The sequence below is a fragment of the Salvelinus namaycush genome, chromosome 2 (assembly GCF_016432855.1).
Source record: "Salvelinus namaycush isolate Seneca chromosome 2, SaNama_1.0, whole genome shotgun sequence".
NCBI lineage: Eukaryota > Metazoa > Chordata > Actinopteri > Salmoniformes > Salmonidae > Salvelinus > Salvelinus namaycush.
In genome coordinates, this window is record NC_052308.1 from 10395278 (window position 1) to 10410822 (window position 15545).

Here is a 15545-nt window from a genome sequence, read left to right on the forward strand (position 1 = left end):
AGGTCCTGGCTGGACGGCTCCGGCAGGTCATGGCAGGACGGCTCCGGCAGGTCATGGCAGGACGGCTCCGGCAGGTCATGGCAGGACGGCTCTGGCTGGTCATGGCAGGACGGCTCTGGCTGGTCATGGCAGGACGGCTCTGGCTGGTCATGGCAGGACGGCTCTGGCTGGTCATGGCAGGACGGCTCTGGCTGGTCATGGCAGGACGGCTCTGGCTGGTCATGGCAGGACGGCTCTGGCGCTAGGCAGACGGCAGACTCTGGCCGGCTGAGACGCACTATAGGCCTGGTGCGTGGTACCGGAACTGGAGGTACCGGGCTGAGGGCACGCACCTCAGGGCGAGTGCGGGGAACAGGAACTGGGCACACTGGACTCTCGTGGCGCACTCTAGGCCTGGTGCGTGGTACCGGAACTGGAGGTACCGGGCTGGAGACACGCACCATAGGGAGAGTGCGTGGAAGAGGAACAGGGCTCTGGAGATGCACTGGAAGCCTGGTGCGTGGTGTAGGCACTGGTGGTACTGAGTTGGGGTGGGAAGGTGGCGCCGGATATACCGGACCGTGAAGTAGGACACGTGCTCTTGAGCACCGAGCCTCCCCAACCCTACCAGGTTGAATGGTCCCCGTAGCCCTGCCAGTGCGGCGAGGTGGAATAGCCCGCACTGGGCTATGCAGGCGAACCGGGGACACCACCTGTAAGGCTGGTGCCATGTACGCCGGCCCGAGGAGACGTACTGGAGACCAGATACGTTGGGCCGGCTTCATGGCACTCGGCTCGATGCCCAACCTAGCCCTCCCAGTGCGGCAAGGTGGAATAGCCCGCACTGGGCTAAGCACGCGTACTGGGGACACCGTGCGCTTTACCGCATAACACGGTGTCTGACCAGTACGACGCCCTCTTACTCCACGGCAAGCCCGGGGAGTTGGCTCAGGTATCCAACCCGGCTTCGCCACACTCCCCTTTAGCCCCCCCCCAAGAAATTTTTGGGTGAGCCTCTCGGGCTTCCAGCCTCTCCTATGTGCTGCCTCCTCATACCAGCGCTCCTGGGCTGTGGCTGCCTTCCTCTCCTCCCGAGAGCGGCGATTCTCTCCAACCCTTCCCCAGGGTCCCTTTCCGTCCATGATCTCCCAAGACCATTCCTCCTGTGTCCAGTGCCTTAGTTCCTTTTCTCTCTCCTCAATCCGCTTGGTCCTGTTGTGGTGGGTGTTTCTGTAAAGGTAGTCATTGTTGTTCTCCCCCTTAGACGAGGAGGAGCATGGATAGGACCAAGATGCGGATTGAGGGAAATAAGCCATCTTTTAATGACAACAGCAAACAAGACACTACAAAACTACAAAACAACAAATGTGACTAACCTTCAACCGTCCTGTGAGGACACAGGAACAAACACCCACAAAACCCCAGTGTAACCCTGGCTGCCTTAGTATGACTCTCAATTAGAGACAAACGATACACACCTGTCTCTAATTGAGAATCATACCAGGCCGAACACAAAAACCAACCTAGAAATACAAAACATAGACTGCCCACCCAAAACACACGCCCTGACCATAAACACATACAAAAACAACATAAAACAGGTCAGGACCGTTACAGTAGATTTGGCCTTGTGTTTTAGGTTATTGTCCTGCTGAAAAGTGAATTCATCTCCCAGTGTCTGGTGGAAAGCAGACTGTACTAGGTTTTCCTCTAGGATTTTGCCTGTGCTTAGCTGCATTCCATTTATTTTTACAAGCATTCCCATAACATGATGCAGCCACCTCTATGCTTGAAAATATGTAGAGTGGTACTAAGTAATGTGTGGTATTGGATTTGCACCAAACATAACACTTTGTATTCAGGACAAAAAGTGAATTGCTTTGCCACATTGTTTTGCAATATTACTTTAGGGCCTTGTTGTAAACAGGATGCATGTTTTGGAATATTTGTGTTCTTTATAGGCTTCCTTCTTTTAACTCTGTCAATTAGGTTAGTATTGTGGAGAAACTACAATGATGTTGATTCATCCTCAGTTATCACAGCCATTAAACTCTGGAACTGTCTTAAAGTCACCATTGGTCTCATGGTGAAATCCCTGTGCGGTTTCCTTCCTCTCTGGCAACTGAGTTAGGAAGGATGCCTGGATATTTGTAGTTACTGGGTGTATTGATACACCATCCAAAGTGTAATTAATAACTTCACCATGATCAATGACTGCTTCCCCCCCCCCCCCCCCCCATCTACCAATAGGTGGCCTTCTTTGCGAGGCATTGGAAAACATCCCTAGTCTTTGTGGTTGAATTTGTGGTTGAAATCCCCTGCTCGTTTGAGGGACCTTACAGATAATTGTATGTGTGAGTACAGAGATGAGGTAGTCATTCAAAAATCATGTTAAACACTATTATTGAGTCCATTCAACTTTTTATGTGACTTGTTAAGCAATGTTTTATTCATGAATTTATTTAGGCTTGTCTTAACAAAGGGGTTGAATACTTATTGACTCAAGACATTTCAGCTTTTCATTTGTAATTAATTTGTAAACATTTAGCAAAAAATGAATTCCACTTTGAACTTATGGGGTATTGTGTTTAGGCCAGTGACACAAAATCTAAATGTAATCAATTTTAAATTCATGCAACACAACAACATGTGAAGGCACTGTAGGTCATATATCATAGGAAACTGGAACCACTAGACATTTTACTTTAAAGCTAATTTCCTACAATTCTACACATTTTGCCATGGGGTATGACGTGTTCTCATGCTATCTCAGTGACTCAAACATTATATCAAAATCAATGGGGGCCCCATGCCATGAAATATTGGGCATATTAGATTCTCCCTCACTGTGTAGTTTTATTCTGGTGGTTGTTAGTTCTCAAAGATGATCTCATAAAAAATGATACAGCTCCATTATCTTTTTATATAATTTATATCTTCTTTAAGTCATTTAAGGTCATTTAAAAATATGTTTTATTTGTATTTGCATCTGGCAAATTAATATATGGGAAACACTGCAGTAGTAGAGTGACACCAAATAATCATAAATAAATATGAGATAGAGTTGTGTTTCACTGTCTAATCTGAGGAGCAGCCAGCAGCAGCCTGCCTGCACCGTACTGCTCTGTACTGTGCACAGCATCAGCCCATAGTGACTGGGACCCTGCTGGCTCCCAGGCAACCAATTTGTTTGTTTATTGTCTTGGTGTTTTGGCGTGGTTACAGTTCATTGCAGCCAGCCCAGCTTGGGCATGCTTCTTTAATGTCATCTATAAAACATGGGATCTGCTCCCCCACCTCCTCACATGACAGAGCAGAGTGTACAGCGGCACGATGATGCTGCTGCCACTCGCTCTCTCACTAGCCATGATGGAGCTTAGACGTTCTTCTGAAACCCTCTCGGATCCACCTCAGTGGTTGCACGGGGAGGCGGGACATGCTGTATAATGTGATATACGACACACCTAAACATATTAGCCCATAAAGAACACCCGTGAACAGGCACTGCACTAAAGTATTTTGAACTGCTAAAATATGGTGCTATCCTGTGTATGGCCAGCTGCCTTGTGAAGACTAAAGTACTACACATCTGATGCCAAACCTAAAGCCTCCCCAGCAACAAAATACCCATGATCTGTGTTTGGCTTTCTGCATAGTTGCATCACACTTGTCTACATTGTATTGTTGTCACTTGAAGGAACACTTGAAAGCACTCTTACCCTTTGAGCTGTCGTAGTAATGAACTGGCATATTGACAGTGTAAAGCGTCTGTGACTGTGCTTTGGGTATGTGATTGGTTAAAGGGGACATTGTAGTACTGTACTCATTTTTTATCCTAAAAGTGACTTAAGCAGTAGATGCTGTTTGTGGGGACAGTTGATGTACTGTACATGTATGTGTTAATCTGACAAATGGTGAGTTGGTTCATTTTTAAGAAGAATCACAAGATCTTTGCTTCTGGCTGCATGAGTATGCCTGAGTGTGTCTGAGTATTAGAGGTCGACCAATTAATCGGAATGGCCGATTAATCAGGGCCGATTTCAAGTTTTCATAACAATCGGAAATCAGTAATTTTGGGCGCCGATTTGCTGATTTTTATTTTTTTTATTTTTTTTAAGGTAACGTTTGTCAACATATTTTCATAAATCCACTCTACACATGTTTTTATCTTCACTTATATTTAGCCAATATTGATCAGAGTTACCTTGTCCTATGGATATCTACACAGTTATAAAATTGGCACGGTGATGTAAGCCTACACGAAACACACACCTTATTTTAAGTGAATCTAAAAAATATCCTATGGAATAAATGAAGGAACCGCTTTTCAGATTTTGCTAGAAGGTGTCATGGGAATTATGACTCGCGCTTTGGTTGTCAATTCTTACCATGCCCATTATTAAAATAGGATTTCCTGCATATAGAAATTAAAGTTTTTGTTTTCAACATTCATTACAGGTAACTTAAACTCTATTTTAATTCAAACAGTTGAGAGTATTTGTCTCCTAAGCAGACTCTTCAGTATCATTGTCACTTCAGAGCTGTGTGCGTGTGTGTGTATTTATGTATTATATTAAGTTAAAATAAAAGTGTTCATTGTTCATTCAGTATTGTTGCAATTGTCATTATTACAAAAATGTGTGTGTGTGTATGATATATATATATATATATACGCTGCTCAAAAAAATAAAGGGAACACTTAAACAACACAATGTAACTCCAAGTCAATCACACTTCTGTGAAATCAAACTGTCCACTTAGGAAGCAACACTGATTGACAATAAATTTCACATGCTGTTGTGCAAATGGAATAGACAACAGGTGGAAATTATAGGCAATTAGCAAGACACCCCCAATAAAGGAGTGGTTCTGCAGGTGGTGACCACAGACCACTTCTCAGTTCCTATGCTTCCTGGCTGATGTTTTGGTCACTTTTGAATGCTGGCGGTGCTTTCACTCTAGTGGTAGCATGAGACGGAGTCTACAACCCACACAAGTGGCTCAGGTAGTGCAGCTCATCCAGGATGGCACATCAATGCGAGCTGTGGCAAGAAGGTTTGCTGTCAGCGTAGTATCCAGAGCATGGAGGCGCTACCAGGAGACAGGCCAGTACATCAGGAGACGTGGAGGAGGCCGTAGGAGGGCAACAACCCAGCAGCAGGACCGCTACCTCCGCCTTTGTGCAAGGAGGAGCAGGAGGAGCACTGCCAGAGCCCTGCAAAATGACCTCCAGCAGGCCACAAATGTGCATATGTCTGCTCAAACGGTCAGAAACAGACTCCATGAGGGTGGTATGAGGGCCCGACGTCCACAGGTGGGGGTTGTGCTTACAACCCAACACCGTGCAGGACGTTTGGCATTTGCCAGAGAACACCAAGATTGGCAAATTCGCCACTGGCGCCCTGTGCTCTTCACAGATGAAAGCAGGTTCACACTGAGCACATGTGACAGACGTGACAGAGTCTGGAGACGCCGTGGAGAACGTTCTGCTGCCTGTAACATCCTCCAGCATGACCGGTTTGGCGATGGGTCAGTCATGGTGTGGGGTGGCATTTCTTTGGGGGGCCGGACAGCCCTCCATGTGCTCGCCAGAGGTAGCCTGACTGCCATTAGGTACCGAGATGAGATCCTCAGACCCCTTGTGAGACCATATGCTGGTGCGGTTGGCCCTGGGTTCCTCCTAATGCAAGACAATGCTAGACCTCATGTGGCTGGAGTGTGTCAGCAGTTCCTGCAAGAGGAAGGCATTGATGCTATGGACTGGCCCGCCCGTTCCCCAGACCTGAATCCAATTGAGCACATCTGGGACATCATGTCTCGCTTTAGTCCAGGTCTGGGAGGAGATCCCTCAGGAGACCATCCGCCACCTCATCAGGAGCATGCCCAGGCGTTGTAGGGAGGTCATACAGGCACGTGGAGGCCACACACACTACTGAGCCTCATTTTGACTTGTTTTAAGGACATTACATCAAAGTTGGATCAGCCTGTAGTGTGGTTTTCCACTTTAATTTTGAGTGTGACTCCAAATCCAGACCTCCATGGGTTGATAAATTTGATTTCCATTGATAATTTATGTGTGATTTTGTTGTCAGCACATTCAACTATGTAAAGAAAAAAGTATTTAATAAGAATATTTAATTTATTCAGATCTAGGATGTGTTATTTTAGTGTTCCCTTAATTTTTTTGAGCAGTGTATATTATTATTATTTTTTTTATTTTTATAAATCGGCCGATTAATCGGTATCGGCTTTTTTTGTTCTCCAATAATCGGTATCGGCATTGAAAAATCATAATCGGTCGACCTCTACTGAGTATACCTGAGTATAACCAAGTATACCCAAGTATACCTGAGTATGTCTGAGTATGTCTGTCTGAGTATACCTGAGTATAACCGAGTATACCCAAGTATGTCTGAGTATAACTGAGTATACCCGAGTATGTCTGGGTATGTCTGAGTATGTGCGAGTGTGTCTGAGTATGTACGAGTATGTCCGAGTATACCTAATTATGGCTGAGTATGTTTGAGTATACCCGAGTATACCCAAGTATGTCTGAGTATGTGTGAGTATGCCTGAGTATAACTGAGTATGCCTGCGTATGCCTGAGTATGTCTGAGTATGCCTGAGTAAGCTAACTGTACAATTTCAGACTGGACTTCAAAGAAAATGTAAAATACATATTTTGCTTGTCTCATGCATGCAAACTGAGCGCAGTGCCTTTTCATATTGATCTGACAGCCAAGAGCTAGCACAGAGCACAAATACTGCCTAGGGGTTGCTCCTTAAAACTAGACACAAGCCTCTTATCCCCAATGTTCTCTTCTTCTAGAAATCACCTGCTGTCTTATGCATATCAAGTGTTCACAGATCCAGCACTGTTGGCCTGCCACGCTCAGACTCCTCTCTTTGTTGCCAATGTGACAGCTTTTATTTTCAAATGACAAAACCCTGAACGTATCCTGGCTTTTGTATCGCTCTACCACAATGTCTCTTTTAGCACCGGGACAATATTAGGTCAGAGAATGAGAGAGCGAGAAAGAGAAACAAAAAAAAACATGTTTTATTGTCACACACTGGATAGATGATGTGCTACTGAGTCAGGTTGAAATGGGTCTGCGAGAGCCACCTTCCCTCCTTCTGTTAGTACTGCTGCTTCATATTGTAGAACAGACTTGGTCACTACGTTCTACAGCAAGGTTCCCCAACTGGCGGCATGTGGGCCAAATCTGGCCCGCCAGCAAAATTATTTGGTCCCACAAAGCCCCCCAAATTAATTAGGAATATTTGTTTCATTAAAAAAAATATATATATATACAGTTGAAGTCGGAAGGTTACATACACATAGGTTGGAGTCATTAAAACTAGTTTTTCAACCACTCCACAAATGTCTTGTTAACAAACTATAGTTTTGGCAAGTTGGTTAGGACATCTACTTTGTGCATGAGACAAGTAATTTTCCCAACAATTGTTTACACACAGATTATTTTACTTATAATTCACTGTACCACAATAACAGTGTGTCAGAATTTTAAATACACTAAATTGACTGTGCCTTTAAACAGATTGGAAAATTCCAGAAAATTATGTCATGGCTTTAGAAGCTTCTGATAGGCTAATTGACGTAATTTGAGTCAATTGGGGGTGTACATTTAACATTTACATTTAAGTCATTTAGCAGACGCTCTTATCCAGAGCGACTTACAAATTGGTGCATTCACCTTATACCTGTGGATGTATTTCAAAGCCTACCTTCAAACTCAGTGCCTCTTTGCTTGACATCATGGGAAAATCAAAAATAAATCAGCCAAGACCTCATTTTGGTTCCTTCAAAATGCCTGAAGGTACCACGTTCATCTGTACAGACAATAGTACGGAAGTATTAACACCATGGGACCACGCAACCGTCATACCGCTCAGGAAGGAGACGCGTTCTGTCTCCTAGAGATGAACGTACTTTGGTGTGAGAAGTGCGAATCAATCCCAGAACAGCAGCAAAGGACCTTGTGAAGATGCTGGAGGTACAAATAAGTACAAAAGTATCTATATCCACAGTAAAACGAGTCCTATATCGACATAACCTGAAAGGCCGCTCAGCAAGGAAGAAGCCACTGCTCCAAAACCGCCATAAAAAGCCAGACTACGGTTTGCAACTGCACATGGGGACAAAGAGCATACTTTTTGGAGAAATTTCCTCTGGTCTGATGAAAGAAAAATAGAACTGTTTGGACATAATGACCATCATTATGTTTGGAGAAAAAAGGGGGAGGCTTGCAAGCCGAAGAACACCATCCCAACCGTGAAGCACGGGGGTGGCAACATCATGATGTAGGAGTGCTTTGCTGCAGGAGGGAGTGGTGCACTTCACAAAATAGATGGCTTCATGAGGAGGACAATTATGTGAATATATTGAAGCAACATCTCAAGACATCAGTCAGGAAGTTAAAGCTTGGTCGCAAGTGTAACGGCTGTCGTCTTCCTCGTCTGAGGAGGGTAAGTTAGAAGGATCGGAGGACCAATGCGCAGCGTGGTAATTGTTCATCTTACTTTAATAAAGGTGAACACTCAAAATACAAAACAACATAAGTGACAACCGAAACAGTTCTATCTGGTGCAGACACACAAAGACTGAAAACAACCACCCACAAAACCCAACACAAAACAGGCTACCTAAATATGGTTCCCAATCAGAGACAACACAAAACACCTGCCTCTGATTGAGAACCATATCAGGCCAAACACAGAAATAGGAAAACATAGAAAATACAAACATAGACTGCCCACCCCAACTCACGCCCTGACCATACTAAATAAAGACAAAACAAAAGAAATAAAGGTCAGAACGTGACAGTACCCCTCCCCCCCCCCAAGGTGCGAACTCCGGCCGCAAAACCTGAACCTATAGGGGAGGGTATGGGTGGACATCTGTCCGCGGTGGCAGCTCTGGCGCTGGACGTGGACCCCACTCCACCATTGTCTTTGTCCGCTTTCTTAGCGTCCTTTGAGCGGCGACCCTCGCCGCCGACCTTGGCCTGAGAACCCTAATAAAGGGCCCCACCGGACTGAGGAGCGCCTCTGGACTGAGGAAACTCCTCCGGACTGAGGGGCAGCTCCGGACTGAAGGGCAGCTCAGGACTGAGGGGTAGCTCAGGACTGAGGGGTAGCTCAGGACTGAGGGGTAGCTCATGACTGAGAGGTAGCTCATGACTGAGAGGTAGCTCATGAGGGCAACTCCGGACTGAGGGGCAACTCCGGACTGAGGGGCAACTCCGGACTGAGGGGCAACTCCGGACTGAAGGGCGGCTCCGGACTGAGGGGCGGCTCCGGACTGAAGGGCAGCTCTGGCAGCTCCTGACTGAAGGGCGGCTCTGGCAGCTCCTGACTGGCGGGCGGCTCTGGCAGCTCCTGACTGGCGGGCGGCTCTGGCAGCTCCTGACTGACTCCTGACTGGCGGGCGGCTCTGGCAGCTCCTGACTGGCGGGCGGCTCTGGCAGCTCCTGACGGGCGGGCGGCTCTGGCAGCTCCTGACGGGCGGGCGGCTCTGGCAGCTCCTGACTGGCGGGCGGCTCTGGCAGCTCCTGACTGGCGGGCGGCTCTGGCAGCTGCTGACTGGCGGGCGGCTCTGGCAGCTGCTGACTGGCGGGCGGCTCTGGCGGCTCCTGACTGGCGGGCGGCTCTGGCGGCTCCTGACTGGCGGGCGGCTCTGGCGGCTCCTGACTGGCGGGCGGCTCTGGCGGCTCCTGACTGGCGGGCGGCTCTGGCGGCTCCTGACGGGCTGGTGTGGGCAGAACTGAAAAAGCGTGTGCGACCTACAAACCTGACTCAGTTACACCAGCTCTGTCAGGAGAAATGGGCTAAAATTCACCCAAGTTATTATGGGAAGCTTGTGGAAGGCTACCCGAAACGTTTGACCCAAGTTAAACAATGTAAAGGCAATGCTACCCACTGGGAATGTGATGAAAGAAATAAAAGCTGAAATAAATAATTCTCTCCACTATTATTCTGACATTTCACAGTGATCCTAACTGACCTAAGACAGGGTATTTTTACTAGGATTAAATGTTAGTAATTGTGAAAAACAGTTTCAATGTATTTGGCTAAGGTGTATGTAAACTTCCGACTTAAACTGTATATTATCTTGGACCTGAGATGCAAAAAGTCCCAAATGCAATGTACCAAGAAGGAAGTAACCCTACCTAAATAATGTAAAAGTTACATTTTAACTTAATTAATGAGGAGAGAGAATGCAGGAGACAGTCAACTAATAAAGCAGGCAGCTGACCATTTTGTGGTGCTGAAACGTAAAGCTGCAACCACAGCGCAATCAATAGAAGGCGCCTGGTGCTGAAAATATAGCAAACTTGTTATGCAACAGATGGAGCCCAACTGCCCAGCAACAGATGGAGAAAAACTACACCAGTCGAATAATTCATTTCAACAATAATCTTAATTTTAATTTGACTTTACAAACAACAAGGGGGCTTAATTGGAGTTTATTAATTCTGAACCAAGGACCATATAAAATAACTTAACTTGCTGAGGTAGGCTATGTGGCTTAACAGTATCTTTCACTAGAAAAAACAATGGCCTAATAGAAGTGTTTTATTTTTATTAGGTCTACTTACAACTGCAACTGGACAAAAATGTAGCATCCTACATAAAACAATATTTAAAGAAAAAAAGGCGATGTTTGTGTCTGAATGTCTGTATCGGGAGTCTCGGGATGTATCGGGAGTCTCGGGATGTATCGGGAGTCTCGGGATGTATCGGGAGTCTCGGGATGTATCGGGAGTCTCGGGATGTATCGGGATGTATCGGGAGTCTCGGGATGTATCGGGAGTCTCGGGATGTATCGGGATGTATCGGGAGTCTCCTGTAATGACAAAACAAACAGAAAATACTGTCAGCATGAGACCTAAATATTGCTGGATAAGCACTAATAAAAATAATAATAATCACAATAATGTTAGTTACCTATAACTATTTATTAAATACTAATTTACTTACTTAATGGGAAAAGTTGCATTTCCCCTCGGACACGATCTTGTGGATGTCTGGTGAGAGGGATGTGATTTTGATGTGCAGGCAGTCCTCGATTAACCTTTGTGAAAGCCGGTTCCTGTCGTGCGTCATATTGGAAAAGGAGGAATGCTAGATACTTTATTGTGCTGTATTCCTCTGAGCATGCCACCCAAAACGCACACAAGGATTCGGCACTCCCGAGCGCATCCCTGATTGGCTCGATGTCTGGAGTTCAATCAGTTCAGTTTGAATTGCGGCCTCATCCAGCGAGGGTATCGTTTTCTTAGCAAGGGACGAGAAGTCTCCACCTGGGCGGACTGTGAAAGGATCACGTACAAACACAATGATATCCTTGGGCTGTAGTCTTCAAATCTGGTGGAGACATGGTCCCTCAGCTGCTTGATGAAATCTTCCATCACCTCTGTGACAATGCAGCGGCCTGGTCCCTCAGCCTGTCGTTTCTTCAGTGTGCTGAAGTGCAGTAGCCTTCCAGATGACAAGTCCAAATCGAACAACTCAACTCAAGTAAAGGCCTCAAGTTTTTCCACCATGTCCATTACTGTTGTCCCTCTTCCTTGGAACTGCAGATTTAACCAGAATATGTCAGTCAAATAGAGCTTTTCCTTTACTCAGCCAGCGCACATTGTTGTGAAGCAGGAGATCATTGAGGGTGGCCTCCTCTGATTCTGTCACAAGCTTGCAGAAAAGATGGTGTCGTGTTGCTTGATGTCCCCCTGACAAAGTTGATTATGTGTAACGGCAGCCTTCCCTCTCTTCACTAGAAGAGAGAGTGTAGCAGGGATCGGACCAACACGCAGCGTAGCCAGTGCTCAACATGTTTAATTAAACGAAAACAGTGAACACTTACAACGATATAAAACAGCAAAATGTGGCAAACCGAAACAGTCCTATCTGGTGCAGACAAAACACAGAGACAAGAAACAACCACCCACAATCCCCAACACAAAACAAGCCACCTATATATGATTCTCAATCAGGGACAACGATTGACAGCTGCCTCTGATTGAGAACCATATTAGGCTGGACACAGAAACAGACGAACTAGACACACAACATAGAATTCCCACCCAGCTCACGTCCTGACCAACACTAAACAAGCAAAACACATAAGAACTCTGGTCAGGACGTTACATTATGCACATTACTTTATCCATCACATCTTTTAGCTCACCGTTTAGTCTGGCACACAGCACACTCTGATGGATGAGACAATGCAAGCCATTCATTTGTGGGGCGATTTCCAGGCCCCTGTATCTGCCCACCATAGCAGGAGCCCCGTCGGTGACAACAAAGTTGACTTTTTCGAATGACAAGCCATGCTGCGTAAACAATTCTTCCAGATTTGTGAATATGTGTCCTTCGAGGGGAATCAGTGCCAGTAACTCTTTTATAAAGTAATTTCCATGAAAATAACAGACATATACACACAACTGTGCTATTGGTGTTGTCAGTACTCTCATCAATAGCCAGGGAAAAATGCTCAGCATGACTGAGCCCCTCCAGAACAATCCTATGCAGATGATCCACCAGAGCATAAAGGTGGCTGTTGACGCAGACAGGGGCACCTGTTTGACAGACGCAATTATGCTTTCCATAGACTTGTCGGTAGCCAATTCCTCCAAAACTGTCACCATGCACTTTTTAAATATATCCGCGTCTGTGATGGACATGTTGTGATTGGTTATAACCCAGGATGCTTTTATGAAGGCACTTGTGACCTTCTGTTCTTGGGTCAGGCCGCGGTAGGAGGATTCTGCTTCCATGTGTGTAGCTTGCAGTCAATGCTTAAATTGTTCTGCGTCAGGCCTCTGTCTGGGGCGGGAAGGCCACTTTGAAAGTACCATGCTTAGATTCATAATGCCGTCTGAGATTCAATTCTTTGCAAACAGCGACATTGTCATTGCAAATAAGACACACTGACTTGGCATTGAAGAAAGATGGTGAGATACATGCATATCTCACTGTCCTTTTTCCCCTGAAACTTCAATTTTCATCATCTACCTTTCTTTTGATACTTTTTGAGAGCAACATTTTCTCTTGCTATCAAGCTAATTGTTCTGAACGAATGTTGACGTTAAAAAAAGGTGTGTAGACTACAGTAGGCTACTCAGAACTGTTTTTCCCAACCAATCAACACACAGAGAAATAGAGAAAAAATTATAATTGAATAGCGACATTAGTAATTTTAGGAGCATAATTAGATCAGAAATTACTATGTTATTGTCACTGAATTTATATTAATTGTCCTATTTTTACATGCTAATTATGTTCTTGCCCGCCGAATATTGGCTCAAAGTACATTTGGCACAAAGCCGAACCTAGTTGACGAACTCTGATCTACACGTAAGCACTAACAATTACAACACTGCACTGAGTTGCAGTGCAATCATCTCCACTGTCAAACACTTTCATCACACGTCGAGCTAGTACAGATTTGAAACCAATTGCACAAACATAGGTGTCCCAATTTGACCATGATTACAGGACAATTGGGGGGTCAAATTGGATCAAAGCCTTTCAAAGACCACCTTACCTCACACCAACCATCCTAACCCTCCACCCATTATCCTAAAACTCAACAAACCATCCTAAACCTCTATCCACCATCCTAACCCTCAACCCATGATCCTAACCCTCCACCCACCATCCTAACCCTCCACCAACGATCCTAACCTTTCACCCACAATCCTAACCCTCCAACCATCATCCTAACCCTCCAACCATCATCCTAACCCTCAACCCACCATCCTAACCCACCATCCTAACCCTCAACTCATCATCCTAACCCTCAACCTACCATCAAAAACCTCAATCTACGATCAAAACCCTCCACCAACTATCCTAACCTTCCACCAACCATCCTAACCCTCCAACCACCATCCTAACCTTCCACCCACCATCCTAACCCTCAACCCACCATCCAAACACTCAAACCACCATCCAAAACCTCCACCCACCATCCTAAACCTCCACCCACCATCTGAACCTTCCACCCACCATCCTAACCCTCACCTCACCATGCTAACCCACCATCCTAACCCTCCACCCACCATCCAAACCCTCAACCCACCGTCCTAACATTCCACCCAGCATCCTAATCCTCAACCCATCATCCTAACCAGTGGCCCGCCCCTGTGAAGAGACATGGGTAATAAACTTTTCAGACACACCCCTCTCCCTCCACTATATGAAGCCATTGACAAAAATATAACTTTCTGTTCCGAGGAGATGAGGGTGACGATCCCATGTCAGAATGGTTCAGATAATAACTACAGAACTAAGCCAACATCAGCATGAACTTTGGTTGTGAATGGTATGAACTTTGAACTCGTATTCACTACAGAAGTGATACCTCCTAGCGTTGAGTTAGCAACAGCTGCTACAAACGCAGGTTAGGAAGGACAGTCAGAGTATCCCGTCTACTACACAACGACGTTACTACAACGTATCCAGTGACCACCAGAGACATTCTTCAAAGGACAGAGGACTCTGTTTGGCAACACGGTCTTCCATCTACCACCAACCTACTGAAGCGCAGCTCAGAGTAAATATTTATTGCATTTTCCTTTTCCAAATGGGCGGTAATTTAGAATGCATAAGATACTGTATTTACGATAGCACAGCTTCGCCTCTGTTCCAGTCTCCCGCTCTTTCACTAAAACCCAGCCCCCTTTCCTTTGTGTAACAAGCTGTCATATCTGTTCCGCCCGCTAGGAACGTTTTCCTTTATGACGGCAATTTGTAATCAAGTTATGATTTAATTGTGTATGTGTGATTCTGTGTGATTAGTTAGGTATTTAGTAAATAAATAATTAAACCCAATTTTGTATTACTGATTCAACTTGTTAGCCAGGATTCTTGCAGATAACCAAGGATTTACAACTTTCAGATGAGACTGAATAAGATGATGATTAATGTTGACTGCTATTGATGTAAAATATTACTAAATCTTTAAGAGTTTATTCGGAAGATAACAGCTCTATAAATATTCTTTCGTGGTGTCCCTCTCTAGTTAATTACATTTACATGATTAGTTCAATCAGGTAATATTAATTACGGAGAAAATTATTTCATAGAATAGCATGTCATAGCAATTAATCCGGCAAAGCCAAAGACACGACACATCCAAACCCTCCACCAACCATCCTAACACTCAACCCACCATCCTAACACTCAACCCACCATACTAACCCACCATCAAAACCCTCAACCCACCATCCTAACCCTCAACCCACCATCCTAACCCACCATCAAAACCCTCAACCCACCATCCTAACCCTCAACCTTCCATCCTAACACTCAACCCACCATCCTAACCCACCATCAAAACCCTCAACCCACCATCCTAACCCTCAACCCACCATCCTAACCCACCATCAAAACCCTCAACCCACCATCCTAACCCACCATCAAAACCCTCAAACCACCATCCTAACCCTCAACCCACCATCCTAACACTCAACCCACCATCCTAACCCACCATCAAAACCCTCAACCCACCATCCTAACCCTCAACCCACCATCAA